Here is a 6,000-nt window from a genome sequence, read left to right as displayed (position 1 = left end):
GTACTAAATCACATGTACAATGTCTTTACATTGATAGTAATTCTAATCATGGGTTTATATTCATAGACGACTATCTATGCACATGTAATGAAAGTTTATAAGCTGAGCATGGGTATGCATTCCCTCAACAATTCATGTAAAAATAAAAAAATCATGTTATATGTATTGTAATTCATGCAGGTGACCTTCCACTTCGAAACCTCCTCATCAAATCATAAAGCATTTCATTCAACATTGGCATTTTTCCAACTTCATGCTTTAGGGGGCAACTGTAACAAATCCATTTGGGCACATCACTCCGATCATCTAGATAAGTGTTTTAGGGCTCATGAAACCCTAATTTTAGTTGCTACATGCCCTAAACAAGTCACCCTTTTGAATGCCTCCTTCCCAGATAGTTTCATGACATGAAGACATCCTGAAATGACCTCTAGAGGGACCAGTGCAGGTAGGCCCATGTAAGGGTGCACTGCAGAGCAGTTAAGTCCATGCCAGGGTGCTTTGCAGAGCACTTAGGCTTATTTTTACCTACGTTGGGCGAGTTTGAGTGAAATTCACATAAGGTTTTGGGAATATTGTTATCTTTTGGAGTCATCTAGAAGTTTCCCTCACTTATCAATTCCTATGAGCTCGAAAATGGATGAGGAATGAGTTAGGATGCATCCTATCCTATCTTCTATTCCTCCATGGAACTAATTCTAAGTATGTAAGGCCATTCAATACCACCATTTATGACAAAACCTCCTTCACCTCCATATAAATGGACCACTCATCTAAGTGATCAGCAGTTGGACTATGTTGAACTGTAAGGAGATAATGTTGCTATGAGAATTGGCTTTGAAGCAATTATTGTAATGCTACAAGTTTGTCATGCTTTTGATGTGATGTGGATGGGATCCAAGCTGGAGGAATGACTTTGAATCAGACACAATGGTTGTAATTCCTTCTTCTATTCAATAAAATATTTGAACCTTTCTCCCATATGTTTGTATTGTCTTATGATGCTTATATGTGTGAAATGTATCTGATTCCATTCACTTGTATTCAATAGATCTTTTGCTTTGATCGATTCTTTGTCTTCTGTTTGTGTTTACAGGTACTTCTCAAGCATGTTAAGCACAAGAAGGAACGACATGATTGATACAAAGGAGACAAGAGGAAATCGAAACTACAAGTAGATCTTCTCATCTTCTTTGTCTTATCTATTGCTTATAGGAAAAGGCTAGAATTCTTTAAACTGTTGTTCTAGATATGGCTACTTATCTAGGGAATTAGTATTTATCCATAGATACCAAATTCTCTAAAGTAGACCCTGACACTTTCCTATTTGAGTTTGTTGTTATATGTCGAACCTATGACTATACAGATGATGAGAAAAAGATAAAACTATTTCCATATACCCTTAAGGATGCAGCATTGCGCTGGTTAATGGGCTTACCTAGAGATAGCATCACAACTTGGGCTCTGATGCAACAGGCCTTTAACAAAAAATATTGGGACTACTGTTGGTCAGAGGATAATAAAGAAGCAATTTTCAAGATGACCATAGGCCATGATGAATCCTTAGAAGACTACAAAGAAAGATTCCAGCTGAGTTACAAAAGGACCAGGTGCACACTTGACCCTGAGTCACTACAGCTGGTCCCACTGAGGGGAATAAGAGAATATCTTCTAGATACCTTACATTTGTTAGCAGGAGGACATATCTACGAATTACCCTATGAGGATATCAAGATTGTCTTTAGAAACCATTCTAGGGCAGCCAGGAAAAAAGGTAGGGGTATTCAAACTATGGCTAGTACATCATCTTCCAACTCATCCATCAAGGGTGAAATTGGAAACATGCTGGAAGATTTCAATAGTGAGATGTTGTAAACCCTTTCCTTGCAAATGGACACTATGAACATTAAAAGGAAGCAAGAAGAAGCAGAGAGAGCCTTAACCATCTTTTGTCCTAGATGCACTAGGAGGAATCCTAGGAATAAATTTCCAATGGAATGTATTGAAATTTGCTCGGTTTGTGAAGAAAACCACTCCACAGACAAGTGCCCTTCTTTACCCAGACTCAAAGTTGTATATCAAGGAGCTGAAGGGGTCACTGAGCAGCTTTGCTACATTAACCAAAGGAGACCTCCTGGGCCTAGACCATACCAGAAAGGCATGCAAGGGTCATCCCATGCATATTACAATCCCAATCAAACCACAACTATACATTCTTGAGGACCCCCTGCTCATCCATCCTGGCCTACACCCCCTCCTTGGTCCTTTACATCTCAGTATCATTCCCAGCTAGCCAGCCAGCCATTTCAACCTTACGCTCCACCACAACCTCAGTGGAATACACCACTCCAGTGGTGGAGGACCCAATACAACAATGCTCTAGCTCTATTGCCTCCACCACCTTCCCAACCACAACTCCTACACTCTGCTCCACCCAAGCAACCCCAGATGCCTGCCCAGCCAAATTTGAACTCGAACAACAGGCAGGCTCAACAAGTATACAGTGGAGAGACATCATATCCAGCTTATGCTATGGAAATCTAGGAGATTAACCTCAGATCTTTATCTAGGTGGATCTTGGTGGCCACTTGCCGAGTCCACTTGGACCCCCACCATTGTCTCTTTCAGCTTTTCAGTTTCCTTAATTGTAGCACAATTTACTATTTTTAGTAGTTTTTCAGGTCATGAACTTCCGGAGCCATTTTGAGGCCCTAAACGATTTTTTTTGGGAAACCTGGGAGCAACATGGGTTCATGGACCGATGTTGCTCTTCCCAAAGTAGTAGTTCTTAGGTAAATCTTTCTAACAAGATATTGTGTGCATAAAATGGAGATCATATGCCAAAGTTATGACCCTGGGAAGTTGATGTACCAATTTACCCAAATGGGACCCATAGTTTGGCGTTTCATCCTCTAGGGTTAGATTTTTGGATGTTTAGGGTTTTCCATTGTTTCTCAATAATAAATAGGCCTTCGAGCCTCATTGCAACATGGTTCAGAGGCATGTAGCCACCACATCTCTTATCAGAGATAAGCTACCATCACCCTAGCTAGTTTATTTCCATTTCTATTTGTAAGCATTTTTCAGTATTTTATAGTAATGAAATGAATTATTATTTCTGCGACATCTCTATATGTATGGTTATGTATGGTTATATTTGTAATTTGTTGCATTCCTGTTTAAATCCAAATCAGTGGTATCAGAGCGGTCTGCTCTTTCTTTTCATGTCCCCAACAAGGTCAGGATATAAGGAGTTAAGGCTGAATTCGGTCAAACCTTTGCAAGACCAGCCTCATAAATCCCAATGGCCTCCCATGGCGGATGAAAAGAAAGACGAGGGGGCAGGAGATCCTATCAAAATCTTGCTCGAAGAGGCCCTCGAGCGATAAAGGAACATGATGATGGACAACTTTTCCTAGATCCTTCAACGGCTACCTAGGGGCGACACATCTACTTCCACCAGCTACTCTGGAAGCGCCACACCCTTTAAGGTACAAGTTAACTTTGACATTCCCATATTTGAGGGTCAGGTAGATGCAGATGCCATAGATAAATGGTTAAATCTACTAGAAGGTTATTTTTATGTTCATGATTTTTCCTGCTGGGAAAAGATTACTTTCGCTCTTCTCAAAGCCGCCCCCCATGTCAAAGACTGGTGGGAAACCTACTGTGAGCATAAGGATGAAAGTATGGCCTCATTGTTTTCAGTTGCACCCACTTTAAATTCATTCCAGACTGCCATCAAGGAGTAGTACTACCCTGTCAGAAGGTATGAGGATCAATACATAAAGTGGATGATGCTATGGTAGGGAAGGGACCAAGATGTGTCGGAGTTTACCAACATTTTTCATACCCTTCGCACAAAGTTGGGTATCAAGGATTCGGAGCAGCATTTGGTACTCAAATATCGCAGCTTCCTGCACAAGTACATATAGGAAGAAATAGAATTCTTGAGAATTCCCTTGCTCAGCACGGCATACCGATATGCCGTCAAGATCGAGAAAAAGTTTAAACAGAACAAGCGAGACTTTGGATCTACAAGTCCGAAGCAAGGAAAAGGTGCCCCCAAACCATAGAACAAAGGACAAAGCCGAGGTGGGATGGCCCAAGACAACTCGCCAAAGCTACAAGCAAAGAATAGTGCCGTGAAGCCGAAAAAGGACATAGGAAAGTGCTGTGAGTTCCATAAGAGCTCCACTCACAACACAAGTGAGTGTCGAGCCAAGCAGTCATTGGTGGCAGAGCTGAAGGTTTCAGGATCAGATGCATGTTCCAACTCTAAGTCAGAACCCGACAAGGGGAATGACAAAGGGAAGTAGATTATCAATGCATAGCCCAATGCCACCATTGCCACCACGAAGATCCAGAAGGAGGAACCTGAAGATCCAGAGGAGGAGGAGCATCTCTTCCACCCCAGATGTGGGTAAAGGGCTACCTGCTATAGTTCATTGTCGACAGTGGGAGCCAAAAGAACCTCATTTTGGCAGAGGTCCTAAAGCGGTTGGGCTTACCGACCACAACACATCCACAACCGTACACCATCAAGTGGCTTCACCAAGGATGGGATCTTCGTGTGAGCTAGCAGTGTCACCTTCCATACAACATCAATTCCTTCACAGATGAGGTATTGTGTGACATTTCTCCCCTTGATGTTTTTGATGTATTATTAGTAGAACCATACTCGTGGAAGTGACAAGATATGTATGAATCAAGGCCCCGTGCTGTTATTGTTACTTTGGGAAATAAGTTGTATAGGATACCGGAGGTAGCACCGCCTACCGCCATCTCTCTGGTTACTGAAAGAAAATGTAGTAATCTCATTTCCAAAACCGGGAAATTTGCTTTCCTGATGATATGCCCTCAAGGAAAGAAGAAGACAGTGGCCACGACCTCCAAACAGGGCCCCTCCGCACGACAACTATAGATGGATAAGGTCGTGGAGGAGTATGAGGACATCTTCACCTCCCCTGCAGGGGTTCCTCTGCACTATCAGGTCAAGCACTCCATCGATCTGACCCCATGTGCACTGCTGCCCAATGGACCAATCTATCAGCGCTCTGTTCATTGCCCTGTGGGAGCCCAATCGTGTTGGTATAGAAGTAGGATGGAACTTGGAGACTCTGTATTGACTATCTGGTGCTGAACAAGATCACTGTCCATAATAGGTACCTAATCCCATGGATTTATGACCTCCTAGACCAACTGAAGGGGGGAAAATATTTCAGCAAGATCGATTTGAAGTCAAGATATCACCAGGTACCAATCGAACCCTTTGATGTGTGGAAGACTGCCTTCAAAGCCAAGGAGAGACTTTTCGAATGGTTGGTTATGCCTTTTGGATTGACGAATGCTCTTGCAACCTTCATGAGGCTAATGGATGACATCTTGCGTCCATTCACCAACTCATTTGTAGTGGTCTACTTGGATGACATCCTAATCTTCAGCCAGAGTTGGGAAGAGCACCTCCACCACATCCGACAGGTTCTCCAAACACTGCGGCAACACACGTTATGTGCCAATTTGGAGAAATGCACTTTTGGCATGACCTAGGTTCAGTATCTGGGATACATTATTGATGAACAAGGGGTGCATGTGGATCCATCCAAGATCCAAGTCATTTGGGATTGGCCATCTCCAACCACTTTGACAGAGCTCCACATCTTTCTAGGTCTTGCTAACTTCTACTGCAGGTTTGTGTTGGGATTTTGTCATATTAGTTGGCCCTTGAGTCAAGTCACCAAGGGAGGAGCAAAATAAAAATTCTTTTGGTTTGAATCTCGATAGAAGGCATTCCAGAATTGAAAGATCGCCTCTGCTTGGCACTAATGCTCACATTACCAGACTTGCAACAACCATCTGAGGTCGAGATAGATTCCTCTGACTATGCTATTGGGGAAGTCCTTACTCAACATGGGCATCCAGTAGCATATCACAGTGAGACACTTTCAGACACAGCATGGATGTACCCCACTTATGACAAAGAGATGTATTTCCATTGTG

This window comes from Pinus tabuliformis, chromosome X (assembly GCF_031772625.1).
Source record: "Pinus tabuliformis cultivar Carrire ecotype Pingquan chromosome X, CPIR1, whole genome shotgun sequence".
NCBI classification, from domain to species: Eukaryota; Viridiplantae; Streptophyta; class Pinopsida; order Pinales; family Pinaceae; genus Pinus; species Pinus tabuliformis.
This window is presented reverse-complemented; position numbering follows the sequence as displayed.